The 14,304-nt window shown below is 33.3% G+C and overlaps 1 protein-coding gene across 2 annotated transcripts in view; it reads left to right on the plus strand.

Annotated features, from left to right (window-relative positions):
* Positions 1-14,304, plus strand: part of LOC118644120 — a 102,180-nt gene that overhangs the window by 49,070 nt on the left and 38,806 nt on the right. The gene's annotated exons all lie outside the window — the stretch shown is intronic.

Consider the following 14,304-nt stretch of genomic DNA (forward strand, 5'->3'; position numbering starts at 1 on the left):
GGCTTTGTTTTGCTTTAATTACAGTTAAGAATTTTATTGATAAAATTTTTTGAACTCGAAGATTGAAATAAATAAAATATATTACTTGCACAATATTTTACTAATTGAGTATTATTATTGTAACCAGAAAAAAGTTATATTTAAAAGTAAGAAAGAATGTCACGTTGGTGATATGAAAAAAATTGTTTACTTGTGAGATGTTCTAATGAGCTGTTTAAAACAACTGTCAACTAAAATAGCCATGATTGATATATTTAATCTGAGATAGGATATAGACAAAGAAGCAATCAGCTATCACAAAAAGAATTTTGAGTGTTTTTTTTTCTTTGTCTGACATTTTTCTCAGAATTTTAGAGTTTAGTTACATAACTATGGGTGAAGTTCTCGTTAGAGCATCAACAACGTTAACAATAAACACTTCATGAACAAAACTATATTTCACGCTGAGTAATAGTGACGTATTAGCTTCGAGGAAAACAAGGAATTATTTTTTTACAATAGTATCATAAATAATTATTTATGATCGATTATAATCGATCGTTAGTAATGTTTATGACAATGGACGATTGTGAAAACGGTTTGACTGACAAATCTGAAAAGTTGCTTATGTATTTTATTATTACTTTATTGTATTCTCCACAAATACATAACACTTTACAATTGCAAATTTAACAATAACGTTTAAATGCGTTTTCTCAATTAAATAAGTATTTATTATATGCGCGCAGAAAAATTTAGAGCAAAAATTACTATGGTAAATTTTTGATATGCTTTTCAATCAAATTACGATAGATTGTTACAGTATTTACACAACTTATGGTATAATTCTTTAAAATTTCTTCTTATCGTCCGTAGCTACTATCGTAGATAGTAATTTTTATTATAAAATTTTCTCCATGCATATGTATGTTTAATATTTAATATAAAGAAAAATATCTAATTATGATACAAATTATATTTTAATCGTAACATAATGAACAGATTGTTGAGAATAACAATGGTTTTACTATACAAGCTTTCTTCTACAAACCTATTTTATATGTATAAAATAGTATATAAAATTATCTGAATAATTATTAAATTATTCAAGTTTATGTGTACAACAATGAGTATGAAATATTATTTTAATTTTAACCTCCAAGTTATTATTTATCTTAATAAAAGAATTTTTTTTTGAAGTGATAACAGTAAATTACACACATTAGAAAATAGTAATGCAATGTAAAAATTGTTTTACAATATACTATAAATTGTTCTAAAATATGCTATAAATGTAATAAATATAATATAAATAGTTATATAATGGTTTGAAAAATTGTACAAGAAATTTTGTTTTATTATATTTTTGTTTTATTGCATATGAGTATAATATATTTTCTTTATGTTTTTCAACTTATATTTTTATTTGTACATTGCTCCAAATAAAAACGTTTTTTGTCAAATTGAATTATTTGAAAAACTTTTTTAAGAAATAAAGATTTATAAATAAAATTATGATAAATAACATTATGATAATATTGTTTTTATATTCTAAATTGTTTTACTCAACAGCAATACCAACTTTGAAAATTATCTAGATAAGTAAAGAAGTTAAATTATATTTTTATTTTTATCCAAGATACGTTTACATATAATTTTATTTAATCTTTATTTAAATAATTTTAAGTTATTTATATTTCTTGATAGTATTTTATAAAAATAATATTCAAAATTGTAACAAACTTTTATAATATGATTTTTTGCATTAATTACCAATATTATATTTCTTAAAAATTATGCTTTATATAATTACTTATTTGTTTTACATGCACTGACAATGATATTTGTTAAGTTGCAAATTATTTATTAATCTACTCAATTATGTTACTAATAATAATAAATAACATTGATTCAATATAGGTATGAGCTGATTCTTTACAACTTTGGTGTACAAATCAGGTTAAGTGAGAATAAAAAAAGACAACGATAATGTTTGACAATAATCGTGACCGAAAGTCTTCTCTTATAAGTTATGAATTCTACGAAGAAATTGTGATTATCAGACAAGTGGCGATCGGTGATAAAAATAAGAATATGATTAATGGGACGAATGTGCCGAACAAACGAGTGCAAGATTTATTTTGTTCTATTTAATTAAACATGAACAATCTGCATTTTTTGATTATACAAAGTAGAATAACAAAAATATTGAATATGAATCCAATAGAAAATCTGTGTTTGAAGAAGTGACGAGAACAAAAAAAAAACAATTGTCACTTTTGTGACAGGAGTTCTGTCACTCCACTCTTGTGACGATTACTTCTTTTTTTCATACATTTTTATTTCCATCGCTTTTTTAAATATATTTTCAGTTTACTATCCTTGTACTTTCAGTTTACTATTTTTTCAATGTTGATAAATCTAATATCCGAAAACGTTATCCCTCCTTTCTGGGTCTCTTACTACCTGAGTAAGCGAATCTTATACCCGAAAATCACATCCCTTGTTCTGGTCCTCCTACCCAAGAGAAAGTTAATTGTATCCCATTTCTGAAGCTGTAAGAGAAAAATTTAGAGAATTGTTAGGTAGATTTAAACTGGGTATCCTTAGTTCTGCAGAATGGCTCTCTCTCTCTCTCTCTCTCTCATCGCTACGCCACACTACTCTCACTATACTCTTATTTCTATTCTGTTCGCTTATAAGTTCCTAACTGATTAAAATCTTACGGTTTAAAATTTTATTAACCTAGACAAATATCTTTCCGACTCAAATATCTTACAACAGGCAACAACTGAATAAGAAACAGAAGAACATACATAATATTGGAAACAAATATAAAAAATACAATGTGAATTTCAAAAACAAGCAAAATGAGTTGAAGAATTTGGAGAATAAAATGCAAAAGTTAAATTATAAGGATGGTTATTCGTAAGATTTGAAAAATTAAAAAAACAATTTGATTGGACAAAACAAAATCACTACAAATCTAATTTTGCATTACTAATAAATACATCAGTCAAAGTTACAACTTCTTATTTTTTAAAATACATTTTACTATCAAACAGCACATATAGAATTAAAAAAAACATGCTTTTTTTACATTTCTTGTTGCGAATTGTGTTTTATTGTAATATAATTTTTATTCATTTTATGTTAATAACGTCTTTACTTAATTATTTAATTTCTATATTTCTGATATATAAAAAGAATAGATAATCTCTTAAACTCAATTTTGATTATACAAAGTAGAATAACAAAAATATTGAATATAAAACCAATAGAAAATCTGTGTTTGAAGAAGTGACGAGAACAAAAAATTGAATAAATGTATGTATAAATAAAATACACTATCAAATATGAGTCATTCAGAAAAATAATGTTGCAGCTTTAATAAAAATTATATGTGTGTAAAAATTAGCTGAAGTAGCTAAGTGACAAGCAAATATAGTGATATTTATATGTATTGCACATAATCAATTTAACTGACAGAAACAGAATTTAAAAATTTTACATGTGGCAGCCAAAATTCTAGCAAACACAAAAATTAGCGACACATTTTGTTGTGACATCAAGAAATATATTTGTATTAGCAAAAAATTGTTTTGGGTGATTGTATATTTTATATTTTCATAATCGATTCATCGGTTTCCACAACTAAAGATAGACTTGCATTGCGGTTACACTTCAACGCGGTCCATGTAATTTTAGCAGCAACGATTTGTCGGATCATGAACAAAAACATGGCTAAGAAACGCAGAAACACGCTTCAAAGAGAGAGAGAGAGAGAGAGAGAGAGAGAGAGAGAGAGAGAGAGAGAGAGAGAGAGAGAGAGAGAGAGAGAGAAAATGGCGGAGTGGGAGAATGAAGTTGCATGGGGACGAAGAAAAGGAAGCAAACGGGAGGCTCCTTGATGTTTTTCTGCCCTTTAGCAAGGGAGGGAAAAGAGGAGACACGATTATGTACGCCAGATATGTGACATCATCGCGCGAGAAAAAGCCGACCGTTTCAGCTGTTGCAGCATGCGGCTTGTTAATCATACATCTCTTGGATGAGTTATTAATCGAGCAGTACAGACGCATTATTCAGTAATATAAAGTAGCGACTAATTAATCAATTGTCATTGATCTTAGAAATTTTAAGTGTGTTTTTTATCACACCGGTCAAGATGTACAATACTTTGCTATTACGTATGGCGAAGAAAAAAAACTTATACTAGAGTTTTACAAAAGCTTTGCAAGATTTCAATTTATTATTATTTCTATAATTTCAAACGTTATGCTAATTATTAGACATGGGTTAAGTGATACAATAATAATAAAAAATTTTGAATGTTTTCTCTATCGAAGTATCCGTTAACACTTTTATTTTTAGATTTAATTTTCTTTTGCTTTATTTTTTCTAGAAAAAATTATATCTAAGAAATAAATCGTAAAACCTTATTGTGGTCAAAAGATTTGAACTACAATTTTAAGATAATTGTAGTATCTTCTTTTTAATGCTATGGACATAAAGGTATCACTTTACAGACGAAATTTTGTTATTCTCCGGAGGAATCACACGTACGCATGCGTACACAGCAACAGACGCAGGATGCTGTGACGTTTCCACTCGTATCTCATTAAAGAATTCATTTCAGACAGGGTCGAAGTTCGCGACATCCATCGGTATAAGGCTATAAGGATAGAGTAGTCTCGCTTCCGGCGTGGGAGGGAGTTATACTATTACCCGTAGCTTATCGTGCTCTCTTTGTTCGTCAATGACGCCAATGTCGGGCCACGTGTGGCCGCCGTAGGAGGCCGTGTGTATAAGTCGTAAAGCACTGGTCTCTCTCGTACGCATATGTTGCGTATCCGTTACGTGCACGCAGGTATATCGCACGCGTGTACGGTCGCCCAGCGAAACAGATTCTGCTCTTTGTTCGCAGATGAGCGAGCGACCACGTGAAACCGGGGTCAGACCCGCGTGTGGTCTACTTCGTGTTAATTGCCGTGCTCGGGTCGATGATCGTTAGACCCGAATTGTTTTTGCTTTCTGGAACGTCCAGTGGCGAAACTAAGTTGAGACGGGTGCGAATTTTCAGGATGTTATACCAAATCGTGCTGCTCAAGTTAATTCCTTTGTCACTAATTAACATTAACAGATGAATGTAAAATGAATCTACACAGGGAGACAAATTTTTGGGGATTTAATAAAATTTATTAAAAACAAAGAAATGCTTTGAAATGGTCGAACAAAAGTGTTTATTTGAACAAACAAGTATGATTATTTGATTATTTATGAACCCTTATAAAAATGTAAATTAAAAGTACTAATAATAATGTTTTTAATACTTATATAATAACAATTAATTATTGATTAATTTAATACTGTCTCATATTATCTTTATAAGGAAATAATACTGTTTGATTTACATGATACTGAAAACAATATTTTTTTTAGTCAACAAAGATAATGTTTGGTATAACATTATGTTATTTGAATTAAAAAAAATGAAATAAGTCAATTCAAACAAATAAGAAAAAATATTTTAAAAAATCACTCTTTTTATGCATGCTTAGTTTTATGCAATGCGAAACTTTAACGGTAATTTGAACGTTAGAATGATCAAATTTGAATTAAATAGTTATGTTTAAAATGAATTTAAAAGCTACAAATTCCTTTGATTTTATCTATGTTACGAATGCTTCATTATTATTTCTAATTATTCGTAATTATTTCTTTATTTTTTTTCTAAATTACAAGTGGAAAGAACAAATGAATAAAATTAAGCAAATACTGAATTAATTGTAAGATTAAAGTTATATTAATATCATAAATTTAATAAAACTACAATCAGACTTATAATTATTCTCGAAATGATTCAAATTCAGCAAGTCACTAATGTATATTTCAAAAAAATGTTATGTACAAATTTAATAGACCGTCTTTTGTATCGTTAATAAGCTTCAGAATTTTTACGGTCAGTTAAATTCAATTATAAACAAATTCGAATTTTATGATTTTGAATTTAGAGTCCATATCAACTTTCGGTCTTTGTTATATTTATTTTTATCGTGTCCTTAATGTTTCAAAAAATTTTAGAAGACTTCTAAAAAAATTTAGACATTTAAAAAACATGTTCGTAACGCAATAAACTCACTTCGTGCTTTCGCCTCTCATCTAAAGATTTCAAATGCAAGTCACGTGTCGAGATATCATTGAATACATATCATAAACTGCTCATATAATCTGTCCATAGTAGTGAAATGTTTACGTAAAACCGGACGCAAGAAAAAACTTGCGTAAATCAGCTGTTTGCGGAAGTAAAGCATATGTTCACCGAGTCAATAGAATAGTCGTTAACACCGGTGGACATCCGTAATTTACTATTCGCTTTCTATATGCACGTGTGCGTACAAAAGCGAAATGCATATCTAACACATATGTAAACTATCAATAGATATTTATTGATGTATATAGCTTACTTTGCGCAAAGGACCGTTCTCTTAAAGACGTTTTGAGAACGTCCAGGAAGATCTTTAGAATGTCCTGTTAGATCTACAGGACATTCTGTGCTGTATGTAAGTCTGTGAGTATATATAACTTCTAAAGTCATAGAATATTTTTATTACGTTTATATTATCTTATCCATGTCAGATACGTTTCGAAAATTCTTTTCCAAAGTTGATTCTATCTTTACGATACGATCTTAAATGAGCACATCACAAAGCATAGTCACGTATAATATGTTGTAAGGAGCTTGTTTACGCACAGTCAGTCGTTAGAAAGACATCAGAATCACGCGAGAATACTGCGTAAATGCAATGTAAATAAAGCTGAATAATCGCGATTAGAAAAAACTTCTGGGAGTATGATAATTCCTGTTTATTCGGAATATTATTGCTAAAAAAAAAACGGTTGATAATGTGCTTTTATGAAAATCCTGCATTTTTTCTCTTCTGAATCACTCCGTGAGATTTATTAAACATCAGTTTTATTTAGATTGCGGTTGTTTACGTTGGAGTTTCGGAGATTATCAAGTTAGCAAATTAAAAACTATCTTCGTAATACTATCGAAATTTATCGGCACGTTTGCTGCTAAAACCGGCAGCTGTTGTTAACTGTTGACACGCTGTTGTGTCTTCACATGACGCATAATTAAACAAGATAAGAGGGCTAGGGGCGAGAGTGATCTAAATTTTTTAATCGTATTTAAAGTATACTCGCTAACACGCGATGACGCACGCTAAAATATACACGCCTGTATATTCATATACAAAATGAAATTGCATCGGACTATTTTAATTCAAGAATTAATGTAAAATGGTATGTTTGTGTTATTCGTATATTAACACTGCCGTTCTATTCAAATTTATCCTAGTATATAGCACAATATATGGGCAGTACATTGACTAATATTGTGGCTAAACATTGGTTATATTGGAAATGTATTGATTAATGTTTTCCCAATATAACGTCAATATTGGTCATAAAATATTGGCTCCAAATTAAAATGCAACTAATGTCCAATATGAAAAATTAATTGGTTCAATATTAGCCCAATGTTGAACTAATATCGAACCAATATAGACAAATTGGCTAAATAAGGTGAAGCGTCTACTTTACAATATTGGACCAATATTGGGAATATTGTCTTTAGTTTTGTGCTACTAGAGTACTGCACTCTCTAAATTTCTTAGAGTGAAAAAATTGCCACTACAATTTTTCGAGTGATTTTCCACTTCAATAAAAGTTAAAAATTTACTCTATTAGAGTGAATTCCACATCTTATTGAGTGAAAAATCACTTGAAAAATTGTAGTGGCAGTATTTTCACTCTAAGAAATTTAGAGAGTATACTCATGTACCGTACGATAATATTATTTCATAAAATCAGTATGACAAAAAACGTAAAAAAAATAATTAAAAAAGTTTTTACAGAGAAAAGGGATTTTACTTTACACAAACGAAGTCATCAAAATGCCAGAAAGAAAAGATTTCAAATAAAATATCAGTAAGAAAATAAGAATACATTTTAGTCAAATAGAATTATATTTGTTTGATGTACAAGGGATATACAAATTGTCAAGATCGTTGCATTACGTTCCCTCTTGATCGGAGGCTGCTTCTCACCTTGGACGAATGTCAATGCGTTTATGAAAAATGCATACAGCGATGCATTACGATTCTTCAGTAGGAGACGGCGTATCGAATAGGCTTATCAGGATACAAATATGCGCTGTTTGGAGAACGACAGTACGAGCCCTTCGAGAAGTCGCCCGGTTCGTGCACGTCACACGAACGGCACAAGCCACTCCTTGTCTCTTCCTCTTCGACAGTTCCCTTCACGGTTGCGCGGGGTCGTCGACATAAGGAGAAAAAAAAAATCTTTCATGAATATGCCTCTTTCATGCTAACGCGGACGCGGAAATAAAGCAAAAAGGAGGTACCGCGCGAATGGGGATAGGAAGAGTGTCGAAGGTGTCCGTCGGCTGGAAAACAGGACCGACTTGTTCGTAGGTATCCTTCCTCTTCTCTGTTTCGATCCTTCACAACCGCGTCAAAACAGCGTCGAACGCACGGGATTTCACGGGACGGAAAAGTATCGATTAGAGTACGCAAGTACGTAATCTGCTGCGATTTCTGCGTAATCCGCGTGATCGACGTTTTACATCGTTTACGCGGATCGAATGTGAGAATTATTTCAACGCCTGAGAAAAAACTCGTTATATAATTGGTATTTATACTAAATTAATACTTACACGTGTCATGAATTATTCCACTTTACTCACTTATGTAATCTCAACACAAGCGAGTATTTTTGTATTTACATAAACGTTATCTATATATTGATTATCCAGGATTACCAGGAGCATTTAAAATTGAAAATTAAAATCTTGCGGCTGCGAGCAGAGAATTATTTCTTATCGTGCCTGCAGGCACGACTTGCGGATCGCTTAAGCAGTTCCTTTGTAATGAAAGAAAATGACGGTGATCGCGATATTCCATTTATTATCCCACTGATGACTATCCCATTGACGGAAACAAGATTAATTAACACGCGGACATTGTGTTTCATCGGCATTGTATTCTCAATGGCCCAAGACAACGTTCTCTCGGTATCACTGGTGCCATCGGACGATCGCCGAACGCGTGTCCTAATATGGAAAACTCCCAGTCGGAACCGCCGCCGGTCATGCGAGACAATAGGAAATCCGCAATGGCGCCCGTTTCCTTTTTCACGCGATCGACCTCCGCGACTCGCTTTGGTCATTCGCCCGCGACCGCCGACGATGTCAAGGAACTTTCATGAATATGCCCGGCTGGTAATGCGCACGTTTCCACTACCAGCAACCACCGGCGCACCCCCGTTGCCCTCCACCGTCAGGAACCCCCCTTCACTTTTTCCGATGACTGTACGCTTCTCGGAATTACAGATCTCGCACGAGAGCGCGTGTCCTGTAGCGGTGCACTTGTGCGTGTAGGTCTGGTCCATTGGTTTTGTGAACGGCAGTGTTTCTCAGACGCCGAGGATCCATGAAAGCGCCGTTCTCCTTCTCCCTCTTTCTTTCTCTCTCCATTCTCGATCGCGTTTCAAGCAAGAGTAAGGAAGTCGGCAGTCCTTTTAAACCGATAATAAAGGACTACGCAATATGATTGTAAACGTTTGATTTTGCATGTGATCAGAGTATCGTGCATAAGTTTGATTTAGTACTAGTAGCGTATAATTTCCGCGAGGGAAGAGAAAGTACATAGGGGGGGGGGGGAGGGACAAAAGGAAAAACGCAACCGAGGAATCACGAATGTCCGAGTTGAAAGTCGCTTCGCGCTATCATCACCCGCGTTTATGCATTTCCTTTGTTCTGCTATCAGAGGAAAGGGGTGGACGGCGCTCGTCGCTCTTGCGGACTCACTCTTTCAATATGGCGCCCCATCCTGCCGAGTGGTTGTTTTAGTTATGGACTCCGTTGATAACAGCTCTTCGCCGCAGGATGGGAGTCAGGCGCGTACATATTTAAACGTCTTCTCTTTACATAGTGTCAAAAAAAAAAAAATTTCTCTTCAAAAATTATGAGAATTATAAAAGTTAATATTGAAAATTGAAAAAACAAATATATAGTTTATAATTTTGTGATTTTAAAAAAAATATTCTACATAGCAAAGATTAATTTTTGGACAATATATTATGTTGAATTAAATGTAAAATATTAATCGTATCTTATTGTATAATCACACTAACTGTGCGATCAGATTATTTTGTTAAAAAGTAGAAAATGGATATTTACGATTATTTAGATTAGACAAAAATTCGATTCATTGAGAGTAAAACCATCGGTGTAGAAATGAATGGATTTGTTGAAAAGATAAACGTATGCTTTTTGTTTTACAAATTCGAATTAAATTTTTGTTCGATCTAGTAATCATAAATATCCGTTTGTTATCTTTTAACGATCCGATCGTTATATTCTCCGGACATTTTTTTTTTAGTCCATATCACATTTACCGTTTGACATTTTGCTTGAGGCACATTGCAAAATCATTTAATCATAAGTTTCCAACTTCCTGATAACTTTCTGATATGGATTGTTGCTTTTTACGTTTGTTTGCGAGTAGCGTGCCTCGAGGTTGTTTCATATTGAGCCTGGTTTCCTGGTGGAATATGTCGCGCGTTGCTCGTGGACTTAAATTTCCACATCTTTCGCAAAACCATAGGTCCTCGATACTTCCGACTTCACACAATACATAGACACTCGAAGCCGGCCAGACCAGTTCGCATCCAGTCATTCATCTCGTTCTCACTTCGGAGTGGCTCGCTTGTTCTATAACCATCGATCCTCGACCGCTGCCAGTTAGATCTTTTCAATTTATTCCTCCTCTACGCACGGGGAGGATCGCTCGCTGTCAGAATCAACGAGCTTTCGTAGCTCGCGAGGCCTCTCGAGACGCTAAAGGGACGTAACCAAAAAATCTTCCAATACTTTCAATCACGGCAGTCTTTTCATGCGCAAATGTCTCGCTATAGAAATTAAAATAATTTTTACCTTTGAATGGATTCGCGCGTAATTCATTCAAAATTATTTTTCACATTTTAGAACTGTATGGCTGCAAATAGAAACTTTATAAAGTATATCTGATTTTCAAATCATTCATGATCCTTTAATATTTTTTACAACTTTTTACATTTAAAAAAGAAATTTGTTTTTATACCTTATAGATTAATACGGGATCACTTTACACGACATATCATTTATTATTATTTATATTCTAAAAATAAAAATTATGTCTTAAAATATAAGAGTTTCATAAAATTAATGCTTCTTATAATATTTTCCTTCTGAAATCCTCTCTTTATAATGGTAATGTGAAGTACAAATGGTAAAATAAAAAACAAGGAACAATGCATCCGTAAATAATCCGTTAGGGTCAAATTCGGGTAAAAGGAGATAAAATTAAGTCAATTATATGCGGTTTTAAAATGTTAAACATATTCAGTATTCCCTCAACACATCTTTTGTAAGGGCGGTAGAAGGTTCAACGACCTTCTTTGACGATTTGATTTAATTGACATCGAGATAGCGGAATTGAATTTCAAATAAATTTTGATCGTAAAACGAGGAGAAAATTTGTTAAAGTTTATCGTTAATTTTCTTTTTTTTTTCCTTTTCTTTTTCTCTCTTATTTTATCTTTTTATATAACACGTTGTCCAAACGAAAAAAACTTACATCAATATCTATGCAAATACGTTTAATTGTTTAGAACTTTTTACAAATAATATATTAAAAATCTGCTTTATTTTATCTGTTATGCTCTCATATTTATATGGAAATAAATCGTGGCTAATGTGATTAGCCTTCTGGATCTATTTCTACCGTTGTTTACGAGTAAAATATCGGAGAAACAAGTCTCACGCGTTCTAGGGTTAACACGAGGGCGAACTTAGGACAAGCTTTCACATATAACTACAAGTTGCGAGACACGATGAGCCCGCGAGAGAGGCGCCTTCCGAGATGAAACGCCCGGATCAAAGGTTCCCGCCTTTCTCGTGCAATCATGACGCGCGCGTTACCGGAGAGAAGCTTCTCCGCTGCGAGCCATTGATAAACTCCCTAGCTAACGTGCTTTCATCCCGTCTCATCCTGCGAGTTGCGTAAGACCCTACGGCGATTCGCCGCATGACATTGTACCGCGCCGGTTCGACATGCCGTGATTTGCGGCGACTGCCGGCTGGACCGTCCGAGTGTGCCGTTCACGTTTCTCCGTGTAAGATTATGATGGCAGGTTAATTAATTTTCACGCCTCGCGGAAAGAGTCGAGCCGACCGCGTGAACTCATTTCCCGCGAGCGCATCTCGACCCTCTTCCCACGTTTATCCTCGGCGCCTCTAAAATCACGGATTGAGGACTCGTCGAACGGCCAATCGCTTCGCTTCAGCCTTTGAAAAACTTGTGTGTACATTCTAGAAATTTCTTTTTTCTTTTTAAATGAATACAAGGGTATACAAATTATTCGTATAATATTGTATTCTCTCTCTTTCTCTCTCTCTCTCTCTCTCTACACAGACAAATTTCTAGCTTTTTCTACTTCTGGAGATATATATGTAGATAAATTATAATATAAATAATTATAAACAACCTCTTTAGCTTCTGTTTTGATGCACAATACGTTAAAGGATAAAGTAAAAATTATAAAATGTAAAAAAGTTTTTATTATTATTAATACTTTAATAAAAATTAACGTTTTAATGTTTTATATAAATTATTAGGAGATAAAATAAAAGGAATGGTTTATAAAGCAGCGGAGCGAATTATTACGTTTATCAAGTTTACGAATCGAAAAATATATATTGCGCGGCGTCTATAATTTCCATGTAAGATGTACAGAAAGATTGACAAGGGACAGGCATAGTCTTTCTTGATTTTCCATGACGAATGTTATCTTGTCTGCGAAGGGTTATCTCAGGTTATCATAAAATTAATTTGAATAACACCGACCGACATAATCGACTGATACCCCGATGCCATTTTCATACCGCGAGTTGTAATTATACGTGCACGATAAATCGCGTGTCGTCATCACTTGACGATTAACTAACCGCGAGAGTTCCAGGCAAACAAAGCTTCCTGCGATGGATGCAACGTGCAATCAATCCGACGTTGAAGTTGTTCCAAGAGGAATAAAAATAAATAATAGCCAGCAGCACGCAGCCGAGTTTAAGACGAGTCAGATGTATTAAAATTTCCTTCGAGAAAATCATCGCTTTTTTTTTAGAAGTACAATCGATTACATACCCCAACAAAGAAGTACATTCAAACAATGGACTTTTTATGATAAATGGAACAATAGAGAGTTGAAAAATAATGGCAAAGTGAAGAAGATCTTCAGTCATGAAGGATTATTCGACTTGAGAGATTACATCAGAAAAAAGAATGTTGTGGTTCGTTCCAACATACATTAAACATATGTTAAGAAAAGAAGTAACCTTGTTTGTAACGAACTCAGCTGTCTAGTGTTTACCTGTGTGTCATCTATAGCACAGGCTATCATGGACTATTGCAAATATTCCTGGAATAGTTCGTAATTCTGTGTTTTATATAACATATATAATATGTAAGAACAAATCAACATTTTTTTTGGAAATCTTGAAATCAAATTTTTACTTTGAAACTTTGAAATTAAGCAACATTGGTTAATATTGAATAATTGTTTGGAAACACAGTGTACCATTAACATAATCAAAATTGATGTTAAAATACTATGTCAAAAGTTCTTGTCTGTTTATAAAAAAAAAAGAGTATAATTTTGACTTTATAAATTTCTCAATTGTACAATTTAAAATTGCATAATAATAAATCATTATTAATGACAGTCTAAAAATTATAAATAACCTGAAGGAAATAAAATGTATATATTATAAGTATATATATATAGAAGCAACGTATACAATATAAATGCGCAGTGCATAGCGTGCATTCGACGTGTATTCTTGCGCCAGCCTTTCTTGACATTTTACAGTCGAGCAGGCGAAGACGGATGACCGCGTGAAGAGGATTATCCTGCGCGCACGAAAGAAGAAAAGCAGCGATTGTATAAGCGAAGTCGAACTCCAGTTTGACCCCTTGAGGTTGCTCGATAACTTCTCAACTCCGTAAAAAAATCGACGGCCGTGTTATCGCGTAGACCGCCTACGTCAATCCGTTATCTTCGTTGCGGATGTGTGGCAGTCAGGAACCGCCAACGGTGTTGAATCGTCTGGAACAAAAATCCAATTTTTCTGCACCCCCACGTTGACGATACTGCTATCGGCTTCTCATCGAGGAAACGATGCAGCATGTACTTGTAAATAAC

The sequence above is a fragment of the Monomorium pharaonis genome, chromosome 2 (assembly GCF_013373865.1).
Source record: "Monomorium pharaonis isolate MP-MQ-018 chromosome 2, ASM1337386v2, whole genome shotgun sequence".
NCBI classification, from domain to species: domain Eukaryota; kingdom Metazoa; phylum Arthropoda; class Insecta; order Hymenoptera; family Formicidae; genus Monomorium; species Monomorium pharaonis.